The sequence below is a fragment of the Salvia hispanica genome, chromosome 4 (assembly GCF_029641045.1).
Source record: "Salvia hispanica isolate PSC_SH4W2 chromosome 4, Shi_PSC_v1, whole genome shotgun sequence".
NCBI lineage: Eukaryota > Viridiplantae > Streptophyta > Magnoliopsida > Lamiales > Lamiaceae > Salvia > Salvia hispanica.
The window spans coordinates 7,214,168-7,233,179 of record NC_142695.1 but is presented as its reverse complement, the minus strand read 5'-3'; the positions used below and the strand labels follow the sequence as shown (position 1 = coordinate 7,233,179).

Sequence of the window (19,012 nt, the reverse complement as noted above, 5' to 3'; positions counted from 1 at the left end):
TGGACGATTTCACCGTTTATGGGAACTCATTTGATACTTGTTTAGCCAGCCTTGATCTAGTGTTGCAGAGATGCCAGGAAAAGCATTTAGTGTTGAACTTCGAGAAGTGTCACTTCATGGTGACTGAAGGTATTGTCCTGGGTCACGTGGTTTCTGAGAGGGGTATCCAGGTAGACAAGGCAAAGGTGGATGTGATATCAAAATTACCATACCCCACGAACCAAAAAGAGGTAAGAGGATTCTTAGGCCATGCAGGGTTCTATAGGAGGTTCATAAAGGATTTTGCAAAAATCGCTCAACCACTCACTCGGTTGTTACAAAATGATGTGGAATTCGTCTTTGACGAAGGATGCGAGAGGGCGTTCCAGCTGCTGAAGGACAAATTAGTATCAGCACCAATAATTAGGGCACCAGACTGGAACCATCCTTTCGAGATAATGTGTGATGCAAGAGATTTCGCTGTGGGAGCCGTTTTGGGACAAAAAATTGATGGAAAAAGCTATGTGATTTTCTATGCTTCCAAAACACTAAATCAAGCTCAGAAGAATTATGACACCACAGAGCAGGAAATGTTAGCCATCGTGTATTCCTTTGAAAAATTCCGACCCTACCTTCTCGGGTCAAGGGTTATAGTCTTCACAGATCACGCAGCAATAAAGTACTTACTGGCTAAGAGGGAGTCGAAGCCAAGGTTGATCCGTTGGGTGTTACTTTTACAGGAGTTTGATTGGGAAGTACGAGATAAAAGAGGAACGGAGAACAGGGTAGCAGATCATTTGAGCAGAATCTTCCAAGGAGAAACAGAAGAGGCCATACTCGATGCCTTTCCCGAGGAACATTTGTACCTTTTGGAGAAATTTCCTAGACCACCTGACTAGGAAGCAGTTTTGGCCTTGACCGATCTAGGGGAATTGGACAAGGGGAAGCGCACGCTGAATGCAGAACAGTGGTTTGCTGATCTAGCCAACTACTTGGTCACGGGAGAGATGCCAATGTCAGAAGAAGTTTCCCGGGCCCAGAGGATGAAGATTAGGAGCGAATCCAAATTCTATTTTTGGGATGATCCTTACCTGTGGAAAATGTGCTCAGATCAAGTGATTAGGCGCTGCATTCCCGAGTGGGAACAAAGAGATGTGTTAAATCATTGCCACACGTTAGCATGTGGAGGCCACTTTGGGCCAAGGAAAACAGCGAGGAAGGTTTTAGACAGCGGATTTTACTGGCCAACATTGAATAAGGATGCTTTTGAGTTCTGCCAGTGTTGAGAGAGATGCCAGCAGACAGGGGGGATTTCAAGGAGAGATGAGATGCCTCTGATCCCAATGATCGTGTGCGAAATTTTTGATGTGTGGTGAATGGACTTTATGGGACCGTTTCCGTCATCCTGTGGGAATACTTACATATTGGTTGCAGTGGATTATGTATCTAAGTGGATAGAAGCTAAGGCCACCACAACTTGCGAATCGAAGGAGGTGGCGAAATTTCTCAATGATAATATTTTCAATAGATACGGAGTTCCTAGAGCCATCATCTCAGACCAAGGAACACATTTCTGTAATCGCACCATCGAGGCTTTGATGAAGAAATATGATGTACACCATCGAGTGTCAACTCCTTACCATCCTCAGTCTAATGGCCAGGCAGAGATTTCTAATCGCGAGATCAAGGCGATATTGGAGAAAACAGTTAATCCGTCAAGGAAGGACTGGAGCAAAAGACTCGGGGACGCATTGTGGGCCTACAGAACTGCATTTAAAACGCCTATTGGAATGTCACCTTACAGACTTGTGTTTGGTAAGATGTGTCACTTACCTGTGGGTATTGAACACAAGGCGTACTGGGCAGTGAAAGAAATGAACATGAAGCCGATAACTTGCGAAGAAGAGAGGAAGTTACAATTGCAAGAGTTGGAGGAACTTCGGTTAAAGTCGTTTGAGTCTGCCATGTGGTACAAAGAAAGAACGAAGTTATGGCATGATAAAAACCTCCGGGTCAAGGAACTTCATGTGGGACAGAAAGTGCTCCTTTTTCAGTCTCGGCTTAAGCTAATGCCAGGGAAACTGAAGTCTAAGTGGATCGGCCCATACACCATCGTTGGCATCCGAGCAAATGGAGCAGTGGAGATCCAAGGAAGTACTCCAAACTCTGTTCCTTTCCTTGTAAACGGTCATAGAGTGAAAGTCTATAGGGATAATTCCGAGTTGTGTGTTGTGGACGAGATTCCACTACGCACACTCCCTATTATTGCCTAAAGAGACGGGGGTAATTTCCGATGAATTCCTGGATCAAGGAGTAAGTTAATGATTTTGAAATTCAAAACTGAACCAGGGAATCTCGGAAATACAACACGGATGTAAATAGTTTAATTGTTTTCCTTTAAAAAAAATAAAAAAAAATATTTTCGAAGCACCAGACTCCAAGGGGAATCGATATTTTATGCCCTCACCTCGACCTAGGGGTCTGGAACCTTCATTTTTTTTATTTTGTAGGGCATGGTCGAGGGAATTAGCCAGGAGGAGAATCTGAAGGAAGGAGTCAAGGAGGGAAAAGATATTTCGAATTTCAAATTCTGGCCGATAATTATGGGAGATGTACGGTTGCTTACATCACGCCTGCAACCGCACCATCTTTTCACCAGAAAAAGCAACCGTCGTCCTTCTCTCTCCAGTCATTCCTAATTAGACGAAATTTGTGTTTGCTCTTCCTTCTCTCTTCATTCATTCTCTCTCTCTAATAACGGACGAAACCCTAACCAAAAATCGCCCAGTTCTTTTCATTTTTTTTTCCAGATCTACACCGATGGATCCTACCAAGGGCACTGAGTATGACCCAACCTTGTTGGCCGAGTTGACGCAGAATGTGGGAAATATAGAGAAAGCAAAGGAGGTGTATGCCCTATTCGCCGCCAGTCTAATGCCGTCTGCGCCGACTGCACTGTCACTGACAATTCCTGCAGATTCGGCTGCGAAATCGGCGAGTCTCTCTGAAGAAGGATCGCGAATCGCTGCACCACCGCATGCAGAAACCGTTTCGCAAGAGGCGGAAGAAGAGGAGGCATTACACAAACAGTCGGAGGATGGTGAACCGACACATGACGAGACCTTGGTGGAGACAGAAGGGAAAGAAACTGAGAGCCCTAATCTTGAGGGTAGGGATATTCGTGAGGGGGAAACCCCTATTTCTGTTGAAGTTCGTGAGGGGGTAACCCCTATTTCTGTTGAAGTTCGTGAGGGGGAAACCCCTATTTCAGATGAAGTTGCTGAGGGGGAAACCCCTGTGTTTGAGAAGACTACTGAGGGAGAAACCCCTACTGTGGAGAGAATCACTGAGGGAGAAGCCCCTATTCTGGAGACGGGGGATGGGACCCCGGTTGATTTCAGGGGAGCAACCCCTGAGTTCGTGGAGGAGGGGGCAACCCCAGGAGATGTCAGGGGGGATAACCCCATTTATATCGAGGGGGAAACCCCAATGTTGGTTGGAGAGGAGGAAACCCCAGAAAAGCTTTTGGCGGAGTCAGATCTACATTCAACGGAAGTACCGGAGTCCGAGGAAGGGCTGAAATTGATCGTGGACCTGGTTGATGACCAGGAAGAAAGTGAGCCCAAGGTTGATGAGAGGGAAGAAAGGAGGCGCACTAGGAGAAGCCTCCTTGATGAAGTCGATGACTTTATACCTGACACAACAGAGGCAGAGGTGCGCTTGGCCAAGGAAAAGGCAAGGAAAGGAAATGCGCTGGCGACTACATCCACCCGGTCAAGGAAAGCTCCCTCCGTCCAGGAGGTCGAGGAGACCCTTTCCCCTGTGACCGAGGAAACCTCTGTCGAGGAGCACGACAAGCCCATCCCTGAGCCCAGCTATAACTCTGAGGAAATGGAAGAAGAGCCTGTTCCGGGACGACCGGTAGTTTGGCTAACTAAAGACTTGTTGGAGGAGATGAGGCAGTTTGACGATCAGAAAAGGATCGCAGTGTACAAGGAACGATGTAGCGCCGAGAAGATGGCTAAGTCAGGAAAGCAGTACAGCTCAAGGGAGCTCAAAATGATCGCTTGTGACAAAGAATTCCGCACCTATATCCGAGCAATAGGATTTGAGTGGCTGTTGCAGCACAGCCAGGAGAGGGTACCAGTGGATTTAGCAAGGGAGTTCTTCTCTACTTTTCGGTTGAAGAATACCACTGACCTGGACGCAGATTCTATCACACTCAGACTTTTTAATCAGGAGCACGAGTTGAGCATTAGAGAGTGGTCTTTGCGGATGGGGTTGTTCACCCAGGCAGAAGATGAAGAGGGGGCATGGAACGACAGGATGGTCGGGATGCCAAAGAACACGCCTGGTTTCAAAGTACAGACAGCATGGGAACTGATCACGCACTCTAAATCAGGGGCGTTTAAATCCAGCTACTCCAAAGCCTCCCACATCGAAGACCGGATCCTCCGTTTTGCTCAAACATTTGTCAGCTACAATTTGATGGGCAGTGCGAATTCAGCTCTCACTACTACTGATCTCTACTTCACATGGTGCATGGCGAAGGGTGTTAAGGTGCACCTCGGATATTGGCTGGCGCAGGCGTGCCATCAGATGACGAGCAACCCAGGGCGTCATATGTACACCTGCCACCTCATCGGCGCTTACATCCAAAGGAATATAGACATGAGAATTGCCAAGGCCGCTCCGCTAGTGGTCATGTGCGAATCCCCAGAGGTGTTTAGTGTTGATTATTTCTTCAACAAGGGGTTGCTGCAGACTCAAGGCACCAAAACTCTCTTCTATTCGTTGGGAGACAAGGTGAAGGCAGAGCCGGAGGAAGCCATGCCGAGTGAAGAGGTTGAAGAGCTGCGCAAGGAAGTTCAGGACGTGAAAAAGGAGATGCAGATGATGAGGAGAGAAATGATAAAGGAGCTCGGTGGGATAAGGAAGGAATTGATGGGAAATCGGGAGGAAGTACAGACCCTGAGGGGAAATATTGCTGATTTGGCGGTGAAGTGTGCCAAACAGAATGATAGGATGACGGAAGCGGTGGAGCTCTCAATGAAAATGTTGAAGTGGATGCAGCAGACGCTCCCCTTGACCCAGTCGAGGACAACTCCTGGGTCCAGCAGTGAAGTCAGGCAGCCCACACAGAGCAGTCCCTCCGTCAAGCGACCACAGCAGTCGCTCCAGTTGATCTCCCCGACCATTCCCGTGCAAGTTCCTGCCCCACCAAAATCAAAGTCTATCGTGAAAAAGCCAGTACCTAAACAAACAACACAGGAGGAAGAAGAGCTGGAGCAGCCAGCTAAGAAGAAAGTGAAAGTGACCCGACCCAGAATCCCACCCCAGTCTGGATCTCGAGGGAGCCAGCCCCAGAAGTGATCAATCATCTCTTGATCAAGTAACTTTTATTTGTCGTTCTTTTCGTTTTTTTTATTTATTTACCTGTTATATATGTGTTTAATATTTGTTATATCTTCTCCCACTTAGCCCACTGCGTGGTCTAAGTGTGAGAAGTTTGTGTTTTCTGTTGTTATGTTTTTTTTCCTTTGTTTTCTGTGTTTCTTCTCCCACTTAGCCCATTGCTTGGTCTAAGTGTGAGAAGTTTTATTATTTTGTTTTATTATTTTGCATTGATCTCTCTGTTCCCCCCTTCACGACGATGGCTTAGGGACAAGCTTGAGTGAAGTGGGAGGGGGAGAGGAGTCAATGCATTACCCGTGTTGCATATTAAGAGTCTGTTAGTCTTAAGTGTTGTCACATGAGCCAGTGGATATAATACGACATGATCCCCTTAGTGAAAGTAACTGAAGATAGGAGGCATTTCAACTTAGAAGCTTTTTCCTTAAATAAGCCTAGTTAATTTGAATGAAGCAAGAACGACGGAGAATGCCTCTACTTACTTAGTTGTGAAGCCCCACTATATAGTGAGTTATAAACCTCAGATAACTTTGAGCTAACACATGTTTAAGGGCCACCACTGAATGCTTAGGGAGAAGAGCTATGAAGGAGAAAAATTAGGAATTGGGTTATGAAGGTATAAGCTGGACGAAGTCCAGGGAAAGGCGTTATAAGCTGGACGAAGTCCAGAAGAAAGGAGAAATGGAGGAATAAGCTGGACAAAGCCCAGAGGAAATTTTTTTTTTTAAAAAAAAAAAAAAAAAAAGAAAAAGAAAAGAGGAGGAATAAGCTGGACGAAGTCCGGGGGGGGGGAAATGGTCTTAAAACAGGAATGATAATAGCCTGACCCAGGAAGGAGAAACTCTCATAACCCAACGCTTCAGTTTCACGATAGGTAGTCTAAGCCTATCTGGGTTTTGAAATTCTTCTTTGTCTTTTGCAAAGCATTGCATAGAACCGACTGTGTTACCTTAAAGTGGACGACGCCCACAACCAGTCTACTAAGCAAAAGACTTAGACTTTGTTTGCTTCTTATACATTCAAATGTTTATAAAACATCTTCTAAATGCACAAGCAAACACAATGTAATAATATACTGATTATATTCGTGCGAAACTGCTCGAATAATACTGAATCGGGTTAAAAGTGGATTATAGAGTTTTACGTATACAAGCAAGATTCTATTCGAGCGAAACATGCTCGAAACATGCTTTTCAGTATACCAAACCTAACAATCTCCCACTTATACTCAAAACATGCTTTCGAGTATACCCACTGCCAAAAACTCTCCCACTTATACACAAAGCAGGTCTTGGTACTAGATATATCGAACCACCATTCATTTCACATCATGTTTGAACATGTTTCCACAAAGGCATTTTATGTGAAAAATCTGCTTGGTTGTTCTCTGATCATATCTTTTCCACCATAATGTCTTTGCTGCGTACTTGATCTTTAATTAATTTCATCTCTCTATGTGATTGCTTAGCTTTATTAGCTCGTGTGTCCCTTGAGTTAGCCTTCACTAGAGTCATACTCCAAATGTAATACTCATAGGCATACTCAAACTTACGATTAAAGCTATTAGGAAGATACTCCTAAGTTAAACACATATTCAGAGGATGACTTACTCGATCACTGATTAGTCATAAAACTAAGTCAGTGTAACCCCAAGGACATTACATGAATGACTGGTAAACTAGAATATAACAATTAGTCTTTTTCAAGCACTATGGTATATTCTTTACCTCAATCAAAGTCCTTTGCCATGGTTAATATGATATATGCTTGTCATGCATACACACAACTAATATCAAACTTAGTACACATTGTAGCATACATGAGACAACTATCTCCGAAACTAGTCTCATAATTCTTGATCTCACTAAGCGTCAAACGACACTTGACTAGAAACAAGACAATTCCATCTTGTAAGTTATAAACCTTTTCATGGAATATCTAATGCTAAAATGTTCTAAGCAATGTGTAGATATAGGATTCCTAAGAGAATCTCAACATTCTTTCTAGCAATCTTAAAAGGACTTAGATGCTAAGAATGTAATTAGTTTCTCTTAAATCCTTTATCTTAAACTGGGCAGACAACCAGTTTCCTACGCCAGATGTCAATCTTAGTTGTTTGCAACTTTTGTAGATTTCATCATCGTAGAGTACCAATAATACCATATGTAATGCACTTTCAACTTCCTTGTGCTTACAGCACTGTTAAGGACACAAGTCAAATTCTAAATATTTGACAATTTCGATAAAACACATATACTCTGATTTAGATGCTTGCCCAAGACCACGAGGTCTATATTAGCTTCCAATCATGCGTTTCTTTCCCTTAATTACATATCCATTAGAATGTTCTAGTAGATGATTTTCTCAAGACTTCTATTTATAGAAGGCTGTCTTGACAATCATAATACATACATTCTAATTTATGTAAGTTCTAATAGACAATATGATCGAATAAATTCTGGCACAACGATAGCGAGAAGATAATTCTCCTTGGGCATAATCCATTGTCATTGTCTTGCCATTTGAGATCCACATTTACTTGCAAAGATACTCGCTCCCACTGACTGACACAGCCTGTAGGTAGTATTGCAAGTCTTGTAAAATATGTTGTCTATCTTAGATTGTAATATGGAATCTATCACCTTTTCAAAGATGATTATCCAAATTAACCAATACTACATTGTAGTTAAAGGGATTATGTTCAAGTTAATCTAAGACTGAGTCTTACGACACTCTTAGACCCATGAACTTGTTGTGTTCCAGTGGAACGCTCCCACTACGATATGGTTCTTACAATCTTAGGTACTGAAGTTGATTTTATTAGTGCAAAAGTTTCTAATGATATGACTTCTTGGTAATGGAAAATCCGATATCTCTCTCTTTATCTTTGAGAGTTATCATGTTGTTAGACTTGTAGTTCCTCTCTTGATCTTCATACAAGAATTCTATCTTTGAAGATTACAGAACTAATAACCTTACATCATTTGGGACAAACCTTAAAACATGCCTCAGTACACAACTCCAATTTCTTGGACACTTTTCCAACACGTGTTGGAACAACATTACACCTTGAGATGTGCTGGACTAGAGACACTCTAGTCGACAACTCGTGTTTTGTAGAAGGTACTGATGTTGGTAGTTTCTTTAATGTTTATCCCATCAATGATAAGATTTTAATGAGTACAACTCATCACTTAATCAAACTTGTCTTACAAAGACTTCGATTCCTTCTTACATAACTATCTCATTCATTAGATGAATGCTTGGATTCGTTAATGGAGATTAGACTCCAACTACTGATCATAACCCTTTGCTCGTCTCCTTATGGCGTAAACCATTGAGACTTGCTAGTCTATCTTTGTTGCACTTCTATAAGTATTATGAATCTCTTGAAATATCAAATGATTCTAACTCATAGTGCATCAAACAGACTTTCTCAACTCTCAAGCTATTTAACGAAATGTTAAAATCTTGATAGTCTAGATCAGTTCGAACAATTGCTAAGTATTTTCTTGGCCTTAAGACTAAGAGCCATAAATACTTTATCATTCAATGATTAAGAAGTTGATGTGTTGTTGAATACTTAACCTTGTCGCACTTATATTATTTTAATACTATGATGCCTTAAGCATCAACCATAAAACAATAGTTGAGCATTAATAGCTCCCACTGCAACAAAAACCTAACTGGATCAAGATCTCTTACTTAGAAGTTGCATTGTCATGTAAGTCATTGTCCTTCTATAAAATAGGTCAATCCAACTCACAAAACATCTTTTCTCGCTTTAAACAAACTTTGATGACAATTCAGGCTGTCCCATTTCCATATCTAGTCTTTTGTTCAAATGAACTAGGACTTAAGAAAAATGCAGCCTTTATGAATTCGCCATCTATCATGTTACTTTCCTCTAACAGTAATATAACGACTATTAGTCTGAAGATTTTCTACTTTTCAGTTAAATCTTCTTGTAGTCATTTCTTATTACTTTAGGCGATGACTAGTGTGTCAGAAACTATTTGAGTGATCAAAAGATCCTCAAAACATTCTGTCACTCTAGGATATTCCAATCGAATCATCTTGACAGATTCTATTGATATCCATCTTTCATCGTCATTAACCAAGACTTGTCGTGCTACTTAAAAGAAAATAGCTTGACATTATTCCTCAAAGAACTTGTCAAGTACATGCATAATGCATTCTCGAACATTCTTCGTGGAATTATGTCAAGGAATTGGAGGACATGAATCATTGAGTATAAACTCGAAGCTTTCAGCGATGAGAATCTTATCCATTTTTGTTTCCGGTCTACATAATTTAGGTATTCGAGTTTACTTTCTTTAAGGATCGCAGACAAATATTGAATGACATAATGAAGATTTGGCAAATAAACTTATTATCACATACTCATGCTCAATACATAATCGCAAATAACCAAAAAACAATTATGTATCTTGCAACTGTAAAATTAAAATTTTGTACCCTCAAGCAGAGGTCAATACGCATTAAAATTTTAGCATTTTTACTGGTCACAACACCGACGAATAGTCCAGAGACCGCAGCACGGCATGGCCGCCAAATGTTGCCTAAGCACGACCATCAGATTTAGCATTACAGAATCTTGTTTTTACAACACACTCCCATAACAATGCTCATGTGTTGATAACAAAACCAAGCTATCTCATAAATTCTGTTTGAACTTCTGAAACTTGTAATTTCTTAGGATTATTGTCCCCACAGCATGGGTGGCGATAATATTAGAAACTACTTTCTAGTTCATACTATTTATTTTTGAGAAGTCTTCCCTTATGAACTTGCTATTTCTTAGGATTATTGTCCCCACAACATGGGTGGCGATAATATTAGAAACTAGCTTCACAAATTCGCAAACCAACCGATGGAGACCGTATACAACGCACTTGTTGTAATCATCACTTAGATATTTTTATATGGTTTTTGCATAATTATCACATAAGCAGATAAAGCAGATAATCCACTTAAAATAGATAAACACCAAATAAACAGATAAATCCATTTAATGCATGGCATTTACACGCACATGATAATTATCGAAAATTATTTAATCTAGTCAAGGGAGAATCAATTAAATAATTAAGTTTTATCTTGGATAATAATTATCCAAAATTATTTAGGATTTATCAAGATAGAGTCAACTATCTAAATCCACTTAGGATTATTCTAGATTTTATTTCGATAAAATCAAATCCTACAATTCAAGATAACGTTGATTTAGTATTATCATTATTTAAATAGTACTAGGATATTACTAGATAGAAATAAATCCATCATAATCCATAAGATAAAAGTAAAATCCTATCAATCAAGATTTATACAAATCTTAATTCTATTTAGAATAGACATATAAAATATATCAAATATTACTTAGAATTTCTTAGATAAATGAATTTATCTAAATCCAATTAAATAAGGATTTTCTTATATATCATTAACATCCGAATCTATCTAGGACATAAATCCAAAAGATAAGGATAACTTGGATTAATACTTATTTTAATCCATCTAAGATTTGTCTAAATAGAATTAAATCTATTCAAATCCATAGGATAAAATAAATTAATATAAATATTTATCCTAATTCATCTAGGATTTATCTTGGAATAAATCCATATAAATCCATAAAATACGATAATATTATATTATAATTATTCAAATCTATCCAAGATTTATCTAGGAATGAATCCATATAAATCTATAAGATAAGAATAAAATTCTATATTATTACTCTCCAAATCCATCTAGAGTTTATCTATGAATAAATCCATATAAATTCATAGGATAAGAATAATAATATTATCATTATTTAAATCCAACTAAGAATAAATTCACATAAATCTATAGGATATAGATAAAAACATAGATTATTATTTTCCAAATATAACTAGGATTCATCTAGGAATAAAATCCATATAAATCCATTTAAATAAGGAAAGAATCTAATTAATCCGTGATTTAATTCATAATTAATATAATATATAAAATCCACAAAAGATATATTCAAATCTTATTTCCAAATTCATCTTGAATACTTTCCAAAATTGAATCCAAGGATTTGGAAACCCTAATCAAATTTGGAAACCGAAGTCACGGGACAAGACATCGCGACGTCGCGCGGCTGCTCACGGAGGGACGTTGCTGCTTCGTTTCCGACGCTGCTCCTGCGTCATCTCCGACAGCCTGCTGGGCATCGTAGCCGCTGCTTCCCGGAACTCTGGCGCTGCTGCATCCCCTCCGCCGGCGCCTGCTGCTGCTGCGTCGACTTCGCTACTGCGAAGTCGCCTTCGCAGCGCTGCAACTCGCTGCGCGCGGAGCTCCCACTCAACGCTGCTGCGTCGCTGCAACTCCTCTGGCGCTGCTGCTGCGTCGTCGCTTGTGTGACGTCGTCTCTGCAGCCGCCAGCGCTGCTGCCCGGTTTTGGACCGCCCGCATCAGCGCAAACCGTGAATTGCCGACTTGCGAATTGATGGTGATGATTTTAGTCGCAAACATAAACTAATATTGTGGCATGACGACAAAATCTCGTGCAAGCAATTAATTGATTGCAACAAACATACATCAATACTCTCATAACATCATGCAATTGAATTAATTAATTTGGATAATCAATTCACTATAAACAATTGTCACGAGAACAAGCAGCAAAAGGATTTTCGAAGATCTCATATTATAAAACAAATAATAACCAACGAAAACACAAACGTTCATGCAATTCACATAACATGAAATTAATCCACATAATCAGAGCTAAAAATTGGCTCTAATACCAATTGCTGGGGTTTGGTGCCCCTTGCACAGCGGAAGACTTGTACAAAACAAATAAATCAGATACGGATCTATTTGACCGATTATGCGATTAATCAATTCACATGTTAAACAGATAATTGCATGCTAGAACACAAATAATTCATACTTATAGAAAGTAAATCCTAAAACATGAATTCTACGGTTTAGAGTTACCGATTTGATTCTCCAAAGAATCGTCGATTGCTCGCGCCTTCTCCACGTGATGATCTTCAATACTAGACCACGGATCTTCTGACTGGTTCCCGAACTCTATCTCGATATCAGGGTGGGCTGATCTTATCAAAATACTAGGACTCGAATAAAGAAGACAGAAGAAATCCTTTTGGGAAAAAGGAGTGGAATTCGAAAATTCCTACAGCTGGGGAAGCTGAAATTTTCGAAAATTACAAATAATGAAATTGTGATTCTTCTGTCTCCTTTATTCTCCTATTTATATTAAGTTCCTTATGGGCCCAGACAGGGATCTATGGAAGGTTTTGGATATGGGCTCGCCCAATTAGCTTTTTACTAATTAAATTGAACCCACAATTTAATACAAGATTATATCGGAATATTACGAGCAACCACTACAGAAGTAATATTGAACTCTCCCCATCCAAATCCGAAATTACAAGTAATCCGGGTTTCCACTTTTATTATTTATTTCCCGCGCTTAAGATATAAATGTCCATTAATTAATTAATGTCTGCTATGGACTTAATTAATTAATATCTTATTAATTCCAAGAGTGGACTTAGCAAGAAACACTTATTTATTACTCATAGAGTAATAAAACTCCAATTGGCCAGTTTTCCGAATAATAAAACCTTGTTCAAGCTCCTCTTGAGGACATTATCAAACGAGACCCACCTCGTGCGCGATTCAACATAATAGCAATCCTAGCACCGCTAGATATTAATCACCACTACCCAATATATCAGGATTATTGGGTTGCGAAAAATCCGCACCATTTGATAAGTCAAAGTAGTGCATAATCAATACCGTATGCTCAATGCTAACGTATGTAGATTAAGAAATAGTTATTTATCAAGGCCTAGTCTTTCAGTAGATAGCATAAAGACACGTCTTGCTGTTAGATCCATTCAGTACTATACCACACCAACGTCATCTTATTTCAGAAAGGCTTAGAAATAATCGGACTGACATTGCAACCTTTCACGATAGGTAGTCTAAGCCTATCTGGGTTGTGAAATTCTTCTTTGTCTTTTGCAAAGCATTGCATAGAAACGACTGTGTTACCTTAAAGTGGACGACGCCCACAACCAGTCTACTAAGCAAAAGACTTAGACTTTGTTTGCTTCTTATACATTCAAATGTTTATAAAACATCTTCTAAATGCACAAGCAAACACAATGTAATAATATACTAATTCTATTCGTGCGAAACTGCTCGAATAATACTGAATCGGGTTAAAAGTGGATTATAGAGTTTTACGTATACAAGCAAGATTCTATTCGAGCGAAACATGCTCGAAACATGCTTTTCAGTATACCAAACCTAACAAGGTATGCAAACTAGTGAGATCTCTATATGGATCAAAACAAGCGCCTTTGCAGTGGCACTTGAAGTTTGACAATGTAATGTTGTCCAATGGGTTCACTATCATGAGTGTGATAAGTGTGTTTACATTAAGAACACAGATAACGGTTTTGTTATTGTGTGTCTCTATGTAGATGATATGTTGATTATGGGCAGTAACAGTGCCATTATCAACGAAACCAAAAATATGTTGTAGAGAAATTTCGACATGAAAGATATGGGTCTAGCTGATGTGATTCTCGGAATCAAGATTAAAAGGAATCATGAGGGAATTGCATTGACACAATCTCATTACATTGAGAAAGTGCTCAAGAAATTTCACTCCTTTAATTGTGAGCCAGCTAAGACTCCATTGGAACCCAATGTGCATTTGAGTAAGCACACGGGAGAGCCTGTAGCTCAAGAAGAATACGCAAGGATCATAGGGAGTTTGATGTTTATCACAAACTGCACCCGACCAGATCTTGCGTGTACGGTGAATAAGCTGAGCCGATATGCGAGCAACCCAAGCAAGGAACATTGGAAAGCTCTGCGTAGGGTTTTGAGATACATGAAGTATACTCTTAACTTTGAGCTGCAATACACAAGATATCCCCAAGTACTTGAAGGGTACTGTGATGCAAATTGGATATCTGATTCAAAAGACTCGTTTTCGACGAGTGGATATGTGTTCACTGTGGGGGGTGGAGCTGTTTCGTGGAAGTCAACGAAACAGACGTGTATAGCTCGATCCACCATGGAATCTGAGTTTATCGCTTTAGACAAAGCAGGGGAAGAAGCTGAGTGACTTAGAAACTTCCTAGAAGATATTCCATGTTGGAAGAAGCCAGTACCGACAGAAGTGATACACTGTGATAGCCAAGCGGCTATAGGGAGAGCACATAGTGGCCTATACAATGGTAAGTCTCGACATATTCGTCGGCGACATAATACCGTGAGGCAGTTGATCACAAGTGGTGTTATCGCAGTTGACTATGTAAGGTCAGTGGATAACTTAGCGGATCCGTTAACGAAAAGTTTAAACCGTGATCAAATGCATAAATTGCTAAAAGGAATGGGACTGAAAACCACATTTTAAAAGATGATTATAGTGGTAACCCAACCATACGATTGGAGATCCCATGGGCTTGGTTCAATGGGAAAACAAAGCTATATGACTCTAGTTGTAACACTCGGAAGATATTTTATCTTCGCCCATTTTTTTGAAAGCATTGAGTGTTGTAACCTGCATGTGGTAAGAGGCTAAGTTTTGACTTTTAATGATTCTTAGAAGCCTCGAGGAGGTGGGTATTGCAGGATACCTGGAAAAGAATCACCTATGTAAGTGAGGAAGTGTGGGCCGCTTCAACATGTGAATCACTTATGAATCCAAAGTGGTGTTCCATGGCCAGTAAAGGACACAAACGTGAACTGATGAGTTTGTAAATAACATTGCGTCAATATTATTGTCTCGGTATACACCAAGGAGGAATGGTTCAAGGCATCACGTCCACCAGGCCGCCGGTATGCCCGATAGTGTTGACTATGGAAAGTTCAAAGCCCCAAGCTACTATTCCAAATGCAATATTGTTTCTCGAGGATTGAGCGAAGAGTCTGCATGCACGCATACACGTCTTGTGTTGGTTTGAGCTGGCAGTGCTCTAACCAATGTGGGGGATTGTTGGAAATGTGAGAATTTGGAAGGATTTCAAACCTTTCATTTTCTAAAGTCTTTTGGCTTTTCAAATTAAGGTAACCCCCAAGTGGTTCATGAGGATCCTTAATGCCGAGACTTTTGGAGTGGTCTCTCATATCCTATAAATAGGTGGGTTTGAGAGATGAGAAACACACCAACAAAAGCATTACATCTTCTCTCAATCTCTGCATCATAGTGTGCATCTTAGGAGCATTGCATAGCTCGATTCTCGGAACTCCATCAAGTTCGTCGGTGCCTAGCGGGTTTGAGGTGCTTCTACACGCTAGGAGGAAGTCGTTTTATCTTTGGGGGCAATACGCCATTCCGTGAGCACTAGCCGGTGCGTAATTTGTCTTGCGGAAAGAGGGCTTCCCTCGACTCGACTTATAGTTCGGTTTATTTTATTATTTCCGTTGTAATTTTCATTCCATTTATTGTTATTATCTTCCTCGATTGTAATAGTTAGAGTACCGCCTGTAACGGCTTGGGAATTTTATCCCATTGGTTCTAACAATCGGTACATAAGGAAGAGCTCCATGAAGTCTCAAGGTAATAATATATATATATATATATATATATATGTGTGTGTGTGTGTGTGTGTGTGTGTGTGTGTGTGTGTGTGTGTGTGTGTGTGTGTGTGTGTGTGTGTGTGTGTGTGTGTGTGTGTGTGTGTGTGTGTGTGTGTGTGTGTGTGTGTGTGTGTGTGTGTGTGTGTGTGTGTGTTGACTGAGGCCTTTTATTTATTATCAATACTATAGTAAAAACTATTAATATTGACGTTGTACATTTATATATATATATATATATGTGTAGGTGGTGGAAAGAATTGGACCTAGTCTCCAAACTCCCATATGCGAGAGATAGAGTGGTGGAGTGCTTCTTTTGGGCTATGGGAGTATACCATGAGCCACAGTTTTCTCGTGCTCGTGTCATGCTCACTAAAACTATCGCCATGACCTCAATCATAGATGACACTTATGATGCTTACGGTGTCATTGAAGAGCTCGACGTCTTTACTGAGGCAATAGAGAGGTAAATTAACTTAGACATGCACTGTGTTTCCAGCTCTTCTTGACTTGGATTGTGCACAACTTGATCAATTACTTTATTATTCAGGTGGAATATTGAAGAGATGGATAAACTACCTGAGTATGTGAAGCCATTCTACAAAGCTCTTTTGGAACTCTATGAGCAATTTGAAGAAGAATTGGCTAAAGAAGGAAGATCATACGCCACACACTATGCCATAGAATCTGTACGAGTTCAAACATTAATTATAAAATATCGTATGAATTTATATAAACTGATATTATTATTTATATTTCTAAAATAGCTCAAGGAATTGGTGAGAAGCTACCATGTGGAGGCCAAGTGGTTCATACAAGGATATTTACCACCTTTTGAGGAGTATCTAAAGAATGCCCTCATCACTTGCACTTACTGTTACCACACAACAACGGCTTGCTGGGGGACAAATCTGCCACCAAAGAAGACTTCGAATGGCTAAGCGAGAAGCCTAAAATGCTTGTGGCAGGGCTCCTCATATGTCGAGTCATTGACGACATAGCTACTTATGAGGTGGAAAAGGAAAGAGGTCAGAGTGCAACAGGCATAGAGTCATACATGAGGGACAATGGTGCCACAATAGAAGAAGCAGTCGCTAATTTCTACGAAATAGCAACGGACGCATGGAAGGATATAAATGAGGAATGTATGAGGCCATCTCCATATTCGAGAGATGTTTTGATGCGGATTCTCAATCTTGAACGCATAATTGATGTTTCTTACAAAGGAAACGAAGATGGATACACTCAATCTGAGAAGGTTCTCAAGCCTCACATCATTGCTTTGTTTGTCGACCCTATTGAGATGTAGACGACTACACCATATTCATGATTTTCTCTGTCTTTGTTTAATGTTGTCTCGAGAATTTTAATAATAATGATAATAATAAATTGATTTCTATAAATTTTAATTTGTGCATATTTTTGGCTTCGTTGATGCTTTCACTTCGCTTATAAATTTACAAGTTTCAGCATTTTATACGGTCTTTTTGATTGGTAGGTAATGCTTATTAAAAAGCTTTTTTCTTTGGTTTTTTTCATGTTTGAGGCATCACATTTACTGAATTGAGGCCCATTAATTTCTTTTCGGCTTTTTGTAACCACATAAGCTTACTAAGGTCGTGCATATTCTTCAAATATCTTCCACAACATGATATTCTCACAATTATTATAAGGGTTCGTTTGACAGCTTAAAACAAGTCAAGACCTTTTATCTAACTTTAACCATACATTTGATACGCTTGTAATCTGAAGGCAGTGGTTTATGAGACGATGATAGAATCACTTTTTTTGCTACGCTAGTGAGATCAAATTAATATGTATTCATTAATGAACTCTAATATTTTTATACTCTTTCCATCTATAAAAAATAGTTTCATTTATTGACCACACGAGTTTTAATAAGAAGTTAATAAATAAGAAAGATGAAAAAATTACTCCCTCCGTCCTAAATAATTTGAGACACTTTGACCTGACACGGGTTTTAAGAAATCTAATGGAAAGTGAGTTGAAAAAGTTGGTGGGATGTGGGTCTTACTTTTAAAGTATTAGTTTTATAATAATATGTGAGTAGGAATGAGTTAGTAGAATATGGGGTCCACTACAAAAAATGGTAAAAGTGAAGTGGGACAAATTATGTGGGACGGCCCGAAAAGAAATACTGGGTCGAATTATCTGGGACGGAGGGAGTAGTAGATAATGTAGGATAGGTGGAAAAAAAAAGTAGAGGAGAAAAAGGAAAGGTGGATAAAGTATGAAGAGTTTCATTTTTAAATAAGAGTACTTTATACAAACATCTTATAATAACAAAATGAAACTATTTTTTATGAACGGAATCCATATATGGAATGAGATACAATACAGTTGGTCTATGTCTCTAGATATTTATATGTACAGAATATACTCATATCTCTATTTTTAATATATTATTGATTTAGCATATGTTTCTTAATTCTTGTTCGATAAGCTAGGGTTATTTTCTTGTTGATTAAGTTAGAATACTCCTATTATAAATGAAAGACATTGTTATTCTATTCAATCAATCAATATATCAGAATCATCTTAATTTTATCGTCTCTTTCATTCCTGCAATTTATTTTCTTGCTCAAAATCCTAGTTGAACGATAATTGGCTGCTCGACGGGATTCTTCCCGCGAACGAACCAATATCTTCTCCGCGATCTCGGGGATAACTACGAGTTTACTCGTATCAGTGGGACAGACCGAAATGGCAAAATGTGACACTTATTGTGGGACGGAGGTAGTACCTATAATCCCAATAATAAAACTAATAAAATCAAATTATTAAATGGGGTTTCGATATATTGAATTTTGTCTTCCATTCTGACTGGTTTTTCTAAATAAAAAAAATGCAAATGATATTTAATTTAAAAATCTATTTAATTATTATCTTTTATGTAAAATATATTATTCAAATTATATTTTATTTAACTATAATGCTAACCTCATACATATAAAAACTTTTTTATTTCAGATTTTTGGAT

General features: G+C 39.2%; 1 pseudogene; it reads left to right on the top strand.

Moving 5' to 3' along the window:
* The first annotated feature begins 16,334 nt into the window (after positions 1-16,334).
* Positions 16,335-17,428, top strand: LOC148927161 ((-)-5-epieremophilene synthase STPS3 pseudogene; annotated as a pseudogene).
* The last annotated feature ends 1,584 nt before the right edge of the window (positions 17,429-19,012 follow it).